Genomic DNA, 11,105 nt, shown 5'->3' with positions numbered 1-11,105 from the left:
AACCCAGCTCCTCCCATGCCCCTGGGGAATGGCCAGTGCCCACTGAACCCTGACTCCTGGACTCCTTTCCCTCTGGGTGGCCGCCTCCACTCGGCTTGGCTGCCAGGCAGATCCCTGGCTTCACCCTCTAGGACTCCCCCCAGAGGGCTGGCTTTTTCTGGGGACTTCTCGGGCTTAATCCTTACCTTCTCCCCTTGTTTTGCCAAAGGAGGAGCTAGGGAGCTTCGGGAAAGCTGAGGAGAGGGAGGCAGAGGAAAGTGTCTAGGTTATAGTCTCACAGAGACCTGGCCCACTGTGCCCTGGAGGAAGAGAGACCAGACCACTCTGCCGTGAGTCAGTTTCATTCTGCAGTCCAGGAGCTTGTATCCAGGCAGCCTGGGTTTTCTTTTTGGGGAAGGGGTGATTATGCAAGAACATTTCTTTTGCAGCTTTGGGGTCTGACATCTGCAGAACAGGACCAGGGAAAGCAAGACGGGTTGGTGTTTGTAAACATTGACCTTTTGCCCAGAGAAGCTTGCAATTGGCTTCAAATTAGGACTGAAGCTGGTTTCACACTGGGCAAAGCATGTACCTTGCTGAAGACCTTGCAGGGCTGCGGAGACCCTTTCTGGAGCTGGATCTGGGCTGTCTTGCCCTCACACTGCAGCTAGAGCTCGTTCTATTCCTTCTTCCTCAGGCAGCTTCCAGGCAGGTGTGACAGGGCTGTCCCTGAAACTGCAGAGACCTGGCGGGGGTGGGTGAGTTTTGGAGGTGGCTGGAGAAGCCTCTTCCCTGCCCCCCCCAACCCCTGGGGACCAGGCCACCCCAGTGTTCCCCATCCCCTAGGCAAGCCTGACCTCTAGTCATTCATTCTTCCTCCATCTGAACTTTGTCCTATCTCAATGGGGTCTCCTTTTCCTTCCCAGTTTGGCCCGTGCAGCCCTCTCAGGGGAGAGTAGATAAAGGGGCACTGAGGACTCTGGAAGCAGGGGGATAGGGCAATGAAGACACAGTGGGAGGAGGCTAGGGTTCATTTGGCTGGAAGAATGGCCGTCATTCCCTTCCCTAGACAGAAACATCCTCATGGACGAATTAAGGCTGCAGATGAGTAGAAACACTACTTCACTTGGGATTCACTCTGTGAACTTTCCTGATCTAGGCAAGTTCGAGCTGGAGCCAGACATCACTGAAGGTGGTGGGGATACTCTTAGAGAACTGGAACGGCAAGCCAGAGGGAGCAGTAGGGGAATTTCCTCAGTGCAGTGGTTAAATACGAAGCACCAAAGAACAGGAGCCCATCGGACACATGCAATTCTAAATTCCCTAGGTGAATAATCCATCCATAGGCAACGAGTTGATTCTTCATCTTCCACTCGGTCAGAGAAGCTGGGATTCAGTTATGGGTTCTCCTGGGCTCCAGAAGCCTGTGATGAATAATATAGTTTCACTGGAGAAACATCAAGTCAGATTTTTTTCTACGAGGCAGCATGGTGACTAGCCAGATTGCCATGGTTCATCCTGGTTCTGCCACTTGCTCTGATTTTGGGCAAGTTCATCATACTCTGTTTCTCAGTCTTCCCATCTGTAAAATGGAGCTAAAATTCATATCTATGATGTAGGTTGTTCTTGGTGAGGATGAGATGTGTTAATTCCTGCAAAGGGTGTAGAACAGTGCCTGGTGCAGGAGGAGTGCCACCTGAGTGCTTTCCATTTTTACGTGGCCTGTGGCTCCTTTCCTTCCTACACATAGAATGCTGTCTTGGGTTTTCCAGCTGGAAGGAGCATTGTCCACCTTTCATATTCTTAAAACTCAAGGGAAGGAGCTGCCATCACTCCGTTGGTGGTCATTCCCGCATTTCATTCCTCTAACTTGAAGGCAGTTCTTCTTGATGCCTAATGAGTTGTTTCTTGCCAAAGCTTGATGTCAGGGAAGGATTTGTCCCAGCAATCCTTCATTTTCATCCCTGGAACTGACAGTTCAAGGAAGCAGCCAGAGTGATGGGTAAATTTGGACCCAGGCCTAGAGGGACCTGACAGTCACTGTGAGTCTGGAGGGCAGTGGAGCACCTAGTTGCCAGCCCCCTCCCCTAGAGAGGCTGGGTCCAAAATTAAACATCAAGAAGGAGGCCCAGGTCAGGTGCGGTGGCTCACGCCTGTAATCCCAGCACTGTGGGAGGCCGAGGTGGGAGGATCATTTGAGCTCAGGAATTCCAGACTAGCCTGGGCAACATGCAGAGACCCTGTCTCTATAAATAATGTAAAAATTAGCTGGGTATGGTGGCACACCAGGCTGAGCAGGAGGATCGCGTGAGCCCAGGAGGTTGAGGCTGCAGTGAGCTATGGTCACGCCACTTCACTCCAGCCTGGAAGACAGTAAGACCTGGTCTCAAAAAAAAAAAAAAAAAATTCCCAAATCCAGGACAAGCAGGAGATACTGTAGAAGCTTCCTCCCTGGATAATTTTCAGATGAGGATAAAGTCCCCCTGGCTGAGTGCCAGGGAGGAGGTTAGATTCGGAAGGCCCCTCACACTTAGGGAAGTAGGATGTGAGTAGCTGGGTCCATTAAAAGGCCAAGCAGCCCCCAGATCTGAAAGAAAGGGGAGTTACCTGCTGCTGTAGAGTCAGGAGAGGCCCTTCTTTGGTCACTTTAGCTGGGGACCTCAGGATTTCAGCTTTTGCTGTCAGTAACACTAAGTGTCAGGTATAAGAAAGGGCAAAGCCAGCTTGGGTCCTGCACAACCAGGAACCTGGGGCTCCTTGCTATGCGCCTCCCCGCGCCAGGATAGAGCGGCTCGCAAGGGCTGTCAGTCTCTCATCACTGCGGTCCTCTTGCTGTGCCATTGCTGTCCACACTTTATAATGAAGGGCAAAGGCCCAGAGAAGTTTTTGGTTGCTCAGAATCCCCAGATCCTAGGCGCTTTGGGGGGCCTTGCAGGCCACAGCAGGTGAGTGGCCAGAACCCTTCCCCCTCTCCTTGTCGCTTATCACCAGCTCTACGCACGGTGGGGAGCCTGAGAACGCAGGTGTGGGTTCTTGGGTTGAGGCCACTAACACACTGAGTAGAAGCAGGAGGCTGGGCGATTGAAATCAGGCAGCAGCCTTTACAAAAATTAGGCAGTGATTCATTGGAGGAATTGAATCAACTCTTCCTCCCTGGTGTTGGGTTTCCTTGGTCTTCCGTAAGGGCTCTGGCACCTCCTTCAGGAACACCTGCTCTGAATCAAGGAGGGAGGCCCCAGGGTGAGCAGACTTGAGTGCATGATGGGACACTCCACTGAATCCAGACCTGCTCCAGCCTCAGCAGCCCTATCTGTGATGGCATGCTGATGTCATCAGCACCAAAAGCCACTGCAGGTTCCCAACTCGGCAATTAAACGGCTCCTCTGGAGCCCAGCAGCGGCGTGTGTGTGTGTGTGTGTGTGTGTGTGTGTGTGTGCGCGCGCGCGCGTGCCCATGTGTGTGTATTGAGGGTCCTATGGGTGGGCTGGGGAGGAGGGCTCCTTGCAAAGGCAGGAGGAATGGGAGTTAGTTGGTGTGTGACTGCTTTTCTCCTTTGGAGACGCCAGATCTGAGAAGTCAGATCCCTGTGGGACTCACAGCCCAAAAGTCAACGCTTGTATGTAGGTGCAGCCAGAGTCTAAATTCAGCCTGAGCCAGAGCACCCCGTTCCTTCCTGATTTCCTACTTTCCCCCCCTTTTCCTCTGCATTCCACTCCGATGCACTAAGCACCTCTGTAACAGGTACCCGGGACTGTAAAGGGGAACTCAAAATAACCGTGTCTCCTCTATCAGTCCAGGTGCTCCCCAAGGCCAGGGCATGTGGTTCCTTTCCCTGGGTCCCCCCAGCCCACAAAGAGAGCTCTGAAGCTGGGAGCATTGGTGGTGGTGGCTGGTGCAGAGTGACAGGGCTCCCAGATGCTCTCCAACCCCAGGATAGCTGCCTGTCAACAGGAGGCTTTCCTCAATCATGAAGCTTTCTTCACTTTCTCCCTTCCCCCGCACAGAAACTAGAAGCCCAAGGGCTTCATCACTGGACAATCTGGGACCAGGGGAGGATAGCAGCTGGGGGGGATGTCAGGAAGGTTCCCCCAAGGCATTTGTGAGGACCAGGTGCCTCTCAGTAAAGCAGGGAGTCCTCAGACCATGGAGAACTCTGGCAGGACTTCCCATAATTGGGTTGGTACAGTGGCTCTGGAATTTAGTAATTAGGAAATATTGCAATTAGAGATGGAATTTACCCATTACTATTCCATGCATCTTAATACAGGAACCTGTAACTATGAGCTTGGCACTAGGGAGATGGGAAAATAGAAGTGAATGGAGAAATGGGATGAGGGAGGGAAGGGATGGGAGGAGCTTAACCCTTTCCATACCCAAGTAGACTGAAGGAACAGCCTGGGGGTGATGCAGGGTTAGGGCAAGCCCAGCAGCCCATCGCATTTGTAAGAGGTGATCCAGGCAAAAATCACAGGCTCCCTCTAGGCCTTCTGCTTCTTTATCTCACATAGGATCAGATGCGGGACTTGGCAGGGGTTGGGAGAGTGGTGATGGAGAGCAAGAGGAAGAGGCTGCAGGGGAGAAGAGCTCTTCTTCCAGTTTCCTGCTCAGCTGTGTGTAACCACCTGCAGTAGTGTGCGTGAGAGGAGAGGGTGCCTTGTACCTCATCTCTCCCTCCCCACTTGTTTTTTTCCCCCTCTTTTTACTCCCCTTCCTCCTATTTGTAGCTTCATTTTCCTCTGAAGTCAAATGAGGCATTTGTGTTAGTGCAGGGCAGAGCTGGGTAGGGCTGTGTGTATGGTTGGGGGATGTCAAAGGGGTGGTGGTCATTTCTTCACTTTCAGAGCAGAAATGACTTCCTCAAGGCCAGCCCATGCTCTGAGCTCCAAAGACCTTCCCAGAGAACCTCTGCTCCCTAAGGGCTGGATGGTGTGAGAGAAATCTCTTTTCCTCACCATTAATTCCCGTCTGAACTAATGGTCCAGATGCATTGGGCACATCCTTCCTCTTCTGCAAAGTGACTGGGAAGCAGCTTTTATGCTGTTTATAGAAAGGAAGCATTTTCTGGAGTAGGACCACCCCTACTTCTGTTACACCTTAGCTCCCTAAAGGAGAGGGGAGCTGGGAAGGCAGCTTGGGCTGGTGGAGGTCTCTAAGGATCCTCCTTGTTTTCTGCCTCCTGTGCTTATTTGGTGAAAAGCTGTTTTAACAAATGCACAATTTTTTTTTTCTTTGAAGATGGAGTCTCCCTCTGTTGCCCAAGCTGGAGTGCTATGGCACGATCTCAGCTTGCTGCAGCCTCTACCTCCCAGGTTCAAGTGATTTTCCTGCCCCAGCCTCCCAAGTAGCTGGGACTACTGGCACACACCACCATGCCTGGCTAATTTTTGTGTTTTTAGTAGAGACAGGATTTCACTATGTTGGCCAGGCTGGTCTTGAACTCCTGACCTTGTGATCTGCCTGCCTCGGCCTCCCAAAGTGCTTGGATTACAGGCATGAGCCACCACTCCCAGCCAAATGTGTAGTTCTTTACCTTTATCCCTTTTGGGGCTGTCTGGCCTCCCATTTTCATTATCTGCCATGGATCTTTCATTGCACCAACTCAGATGGACCAAGTGACCAGCCCAGTCATGGGACCTGGGATGGGATGTTAGGAGAGTGGGGTGGAGACCTGCAGGCAGGAGGAGAGGGGATCACTCACACCACACACTCGGAGTGCAGGAAGGATGAACAAGAACCTGTTGGTTAAGGGCTCTGGGGTCTTGGAGGGAAGCAGACCTAGGGCTTAAATCATCCTCACCACTAGGAGCCAAGAGCTACAGGTAAACCCCAGAAAACTCAAGGGCAGCTGTGGGTAGGATCGGTGTTAGCGGGAAGCATGGAGTTAATTGGCTGTGGGAGGGTTCCCTCTCCCAGTTTGACTCTCCCACGAGGAGAAAAAGGCATCACTTTAATAAGCTGTCCTGGTTCCAAATCAACCCTGGCATTGCAGGAGGCGAAGGGGGGAAGCACAGCTGAGAAATTGGATTAGCTCTTTGATGCTGGGAACTGTGCTGGTGGCAGTGGCTGCTGCAGGAGGCAGGGAAGCATCGAGAACTGAGCCTGCCATTGGCAAGCCAGCCCCAGACTGAGGCTTCCCAGGGAGGTGTGCTCCATCCCTATCAGGTTTCCTACTGGCAGAAGGTGGCAGGTGTGCCCTGGGGTGGACAGTAACAGAAGTCCAGGTCCTCACCACTGCAAGTCTGGGAGGTGTCTTCGGGCTTCCCCTGGAGTAGATAATGAGCCCCAAAGACCTCAAAGTGAGACAATGGGGAAGGGGGAGAGGAGAGGCCCTCACAGTTGCATGTTCTGTAAAGCATAGCGAAATAGCATGTGTGTGGCTGGGAGTCAGAGGGCCTAGGTTCAAACCAAGACTGCTACTTCATGCCCATGTGTCCCTGGGAACAAGTTACTTAAACTTTCTTTTTTTATTTTTTTCCTTTTTTTTTGAGATGGAGTTTTGCTCTTGTTGCCCAGGCTGGAGTGCAATAGTGGGATTTCACCTCACTACAACCTCTGCTTCCCAGGTTCAAGCGATTCTCCCGCCTCAGCCTCCTGGGTAGGTGGGACTACAGGCATGTGCCACCACGCCCGGCCACTTTTGTATTTTTAGTAGAGACAGGGTTTCTCCATGTTGGTCAGGCTGGTCTCGAACAGCAGACCTCAGATGATCTGCCCACCTTGGCCTCCCATAGTGTTGGGATTGCAGGCATGAGCCACCATGCCTGGCCAAGTTAAAGTTTCTGAACTTCGGAATTCTCGTCTGAAAATAGAGACAGTAACACACAGGGAACAGACCCTTGTGAAGGTTACGTTATAGCAGTTCTCAAGGTGTAGGCCACAGGTCCCTGAGAGTCCCTAAGAATTTTCAGGGGGGTCCATAAGGTCAGCGGTTTTCACGATAGCACTAAAGTTATGTGCCATTCCCATGTTTGAGGCTGACGGTGCTAAAGCAATGGTGGGTGAAGCTGCTGGCACCTTGGTGTGAATCAGGGTCATGGCATCACACTGTAACAGTCTCTGTGTTCTTCCACACCACATACCTGCTAAACAGAGTAATTGGTAAATAACAAAATGCCAGTTTCACTTAAGAATGTCTTTTTTTCACAAAGCAGCTAAGATAATTATATTGAACCTTGATTCTGGAGTGCATATCTTTTTAATATTCTCTGTGATGGAATAAAAGCACTTCTGCTTACGGAAATATTACACAGTAGTTTCTCAAACAAATAAGCAAGTAAACACCAGTCTACCTGTGCATCTGTTTGAGTTGCAGGCTGAACTAGCCATTTTTTCGTGGGATACCATTTTATCTAAAAACAACCGACAAACTCCTGTTATTCAGACTTGAGCATTGAGCAGACATTTTTGCAAAAATGAATGAAGTCAGCTTATCACTTCCAGAAAAACAACTGATGGTATTTGTGGCCAATGATAAAATTCAAACTTTCAAACAAATATTAGAATTTTGGAAAACTCACACGTTACTATGAAAAGGACTTTTGTGATAGGATCGTTGGGAATATTAATAGATGTGATTTGTTGATATTGTTTAATCAAATTCATCAATATTTGAAAGATTTGTACAACTTGGCAAGCCAGTGTCTTACAAATGATGAATGAATGACGCAACAAAATCATGCAGAGAGGTAAACATGCATTCCAAGTGTGAGGTTTCAGATTCCCCACTGCAACTGATCTTGAAGAAACTACCAGTTGTTGAGTGTTGATGTCATATCAACAACAAGTATCCACAGTGATCCAAAAGGGCTTTGTTAAATACCCCTCCCCTTTCCAGTTACATATCTGAGGGTGGATTTTCTTTCATCTTTCAATCAAAGTAACGTATTGCAGACAGACCGAACATGGAAGTTGATATAAGACTTCAGCTACCTTCTAGTGAACCACACATTAAAGAGATTTGCGAAGATGTGAAACAAGGCCTTCTTCCTTCTTACTAGATATTTTTACTATACAAAACATCTAGATTTTTTTTTTGTCTTGGAAAATATAGTTACTTTTTTTTTTTTTTTTTTTTTAGACGGAGTTTCGCTCTTGTTACCCAGGCTGGAGTGCAATGGCGCGATCTCAGCTCACCGCAACCTCCGCCTCCTGGGTTCAGGCAATTCTCCTGCCTCAGCCTCCTGAGTAGCTGGGATTACAGGCATGCGCCACCATGCCCAGCTAATTTTTTGTATTTTTAGTAGAGACGGGGTTTCACCATGTTGCCCAGGATGGTCTCGATCTCTTGACCTTGTGATCCACCCGTCCTGGCCTCCCAAAGTGCTGGGATTACAGGCTTGACCTACCGCGCCCGGCTTACTTCTTATTAAAATATGTTGTGTTAACATGTAATGAGTTACTATTTTAAGCTGATAATTTGAAGCACAGCCCAGAGCTGGGCACACAGTAAGTTCTTGGTAAGGATGGCGTGAACCCCCAGAGTGCCGGGCTTCCCAGGGTTTGGCGTCATAGGGCAGAACCTGGGGGCATTCTCTGTATCTCAGAAGTCCAGGGTCAGCCTGGCAGGCTGCATGGAAGAGCCCGGCCCAGAGCTGCCCAGGATGGAGGGAGACCAGGGGGCACCTAGCTCCTGGCTTCCGTCCAGGTGGTCTCTGGGGATGAGGTTCCTTCCAGGGCTGCCCGGGGAGGGGAGCTTTTCTTGGAGAAAAGTTGGGAGAGCAGGGTATCTAGGGAGAGTTCCTCTCAACCTCCCCAACCCCTGCCTTCACCAGAGCAACCCTGCATTTGTCTGCCTTGTGTATTGAGGTTCTTATACTGGAATTCTCCTAAGCTGCTGTTTAAAGGAAGGGGTTTGAGGCTTCGCAAAGATTTCAAAACTGTGTAGTCCAGGTCTTTATTTTAAAGACAAGGCCCAGAGAGGGAATGTGAGTTCTCAAAGTATAAATGGCAAGCAGTCAACTTAACAGTGATCGAGGCAGAACTGACACATGAGAGACCGTGCTTGATGGAGCCTCTCAGTTGGCAGAGCCCAGTGCCTGTGCAGCAGCAGCTCAGCAGATACTCACACACTGGATACAAAAGCTTCCTGTACAGTCTCTCCTTTTATCTTTGTAACAAGCCTGAGCTTTATTGAGGTATAATTTTTATTTTTTGAGATAAGAGTCTTGCTTTGTCACCCAGGCTGGAGTGCAGTGCATGATCCTGGCTCACTGCAACCTCTACCTCCCTGGTTCAAGCAGTTCCCCTGCCTCAGCCTCCTGAGTAGCTGGGACTACAGGTGTGTGCCACCATGCCTGGCTAAGTTTTTTTGATTTTTAGTAGAGACAGGGTTTCACCACGTTGGCCAGGCTGGTCTCAAACTCTGACCTCAGACAATCCGCCTGCTTCGGCCTCCCAAAGTGCTGGGATTACAGGCATGAACCACTGTGCCTGGCCTATTGAGGTATAATTTATAGATCATAATATTCACCTGGTTTAAGTGTACAATTCAGTGATTTTTTAGTAAATTTGCAATACTGGACAAGTATCACTACAATCCAGTTTTAGAGCATGTGATATATTACCTCTATTTACAGAGAAAAATTGTCCCAGAAAGGTAAATAAATATCCCCAAGGTTACACTGCTATTGGGTGGCAGAATCAACATCCAGATTCAAGTTTATCTGTCCCAGTGCCACACCCCCCTCATTCTGCACACTGTAAAGAAGGGGGTCAGGAGGTCCACTGCTTGGGAACCATGGACAAGTGCTCCAATGCAGGCTGGCATTCGTGGGACTCTCTCTAGAGCTGGTGGTGCCAGTCCAAATTTGAGCACTGGAGGCTGGGCACAGTGGCTCACACCTGTAATCCCAGCACTCTGAAAGACCAAGGCAGGAGGATGACTTGAGCCCAGGAGTTCAAGACCAGTCTGGGCAACATAGCAAGACCCCCATCTCTACAAATAATAACAATAAGAAAAATAGCTGGACGTGGTGGCATGCTTATATTTGCAGCTACATGGGAGGCTGAGGTGAGAGGATCTCTTGAGCCCAGGAAGTTGAGGCTGCAGTGAGCCGAGGTCATGCCACTGCGCTTGTATTCCAGCCTGGACGACAGAGCACTACCCTGTGTCTCAAAAAAAAAGAAAAGAAAAAGATAATTTGGTTACTGGCTCTATCCACACAGCTCTGGATGCAGAGGAAACCTGAATCCCAGCCCCCTCAGGACTTCAGTCCCCCACAAATAGGGGACCTGAAGTTCTTCCCTTAGCCTCTATTTCACAGGGGACCTAAAGCTCCTTGAGCAGGCCCTCTAAGGGTTGCCTGCTGGGAAGTACAATCTCTAGGAAATAAAATCAGTCCTTAACACTAGTGACCTCAACCGTGGGGAAGTTCTTCCTTGTGTCTAGCCACATTCCTCTTGCTGTACTGAGTGCCTATTTCCTGTCTTGCCTGGTGAGTCTGGGGGTTGATGCCTAGTTCAGAGGCCACAGAGAAATGCTGAGAGCTGGAAAGAGAGTCAAGACTGTCTGCCTGGACAATTGCCTGTTGTACTTAACATTTAGCATTCTGATCTCCAAGGACAACTGCTTTTTTCTTTTTCTTTTTTTTCTTGAGACAGTCTTGCTCTGTCCCCCAAGCTGGAGTGCAGTGGCGATCTCAGCTCACTGCAACCTCCGCCTCCCAGGTTCAAGCAATTCTCCTGCCTCAGCCTCTCAAGTAGCTGGGACTACAGGCACATTCCACCAGGCCTAGCTAATTTTTTTGTATTTTTGGTCGAGAGGGGGTTTCACAGTGTTAGATCTCCAGACCTCGTGATCTGCCCTCCTCGGCCTCCCAAAGTGCTGGGATTACAGGTGTGAGCCACTGCGCCCAGCAAGGATGGCTGCTCTTTTCACAGGAAGGCCAGGCAGTCTTCATGTCTCTTCTGTGGCATTCATGGCTCTGGCACTGAGAGAATGTGGTCAGTTCTTCCTGGGCGGATGAGTGTAGTGAAGGGCAGGGAGGCTCTGCAGGATGGTGGAAGAGCCACCTTCAGACGAGGTCAGGTATCTACCCAGGCATACCTGGCATCTCTCTGTTCTTCAGCAGGCACAGGACTGGGTAATTGATTGCCCTGGCACGTGGCTCCTTCTCCAACTTGGCCAA

At 49.9% G+C, this 11,105-nt stretch overlaps 1 protein-coding gene across 2 annotated transcripts in view; it reads left to right on the top strand.

Annotated features, from left to right (window-relative positions):
• The window catches only part of SYT2 (synaptotagmin 2), a 117,032-nt gene that overhangs the window by 1,852 nt on the left and 104,075 nt on the right, over nucleotides 1-11,105 (top strand). The gene's annotated exons all lie outside the window — the stretch shown is intronic.

The sequence above is a fragment of the Callithrix jacchus genome, chromosome 19 (genome assembly GCF_049354715.1).
Source record: "Callithrix jacchus isolate 240 chromosome 19, calJac240_pri, whole genome shotgun sequence".
In the NCBI taxonomy this organism is placed as follows: Eukaryota; Metazoa; Chordata; class Mammalia; order Primates; family Cebidae; genus Callithrix; species Callithrix jacchus.
The sequence above is the reverse complement of the archived record's forward strand: the minus strand, read 5'-3'. Positions and strand labels throughout refer to the sequence as shown.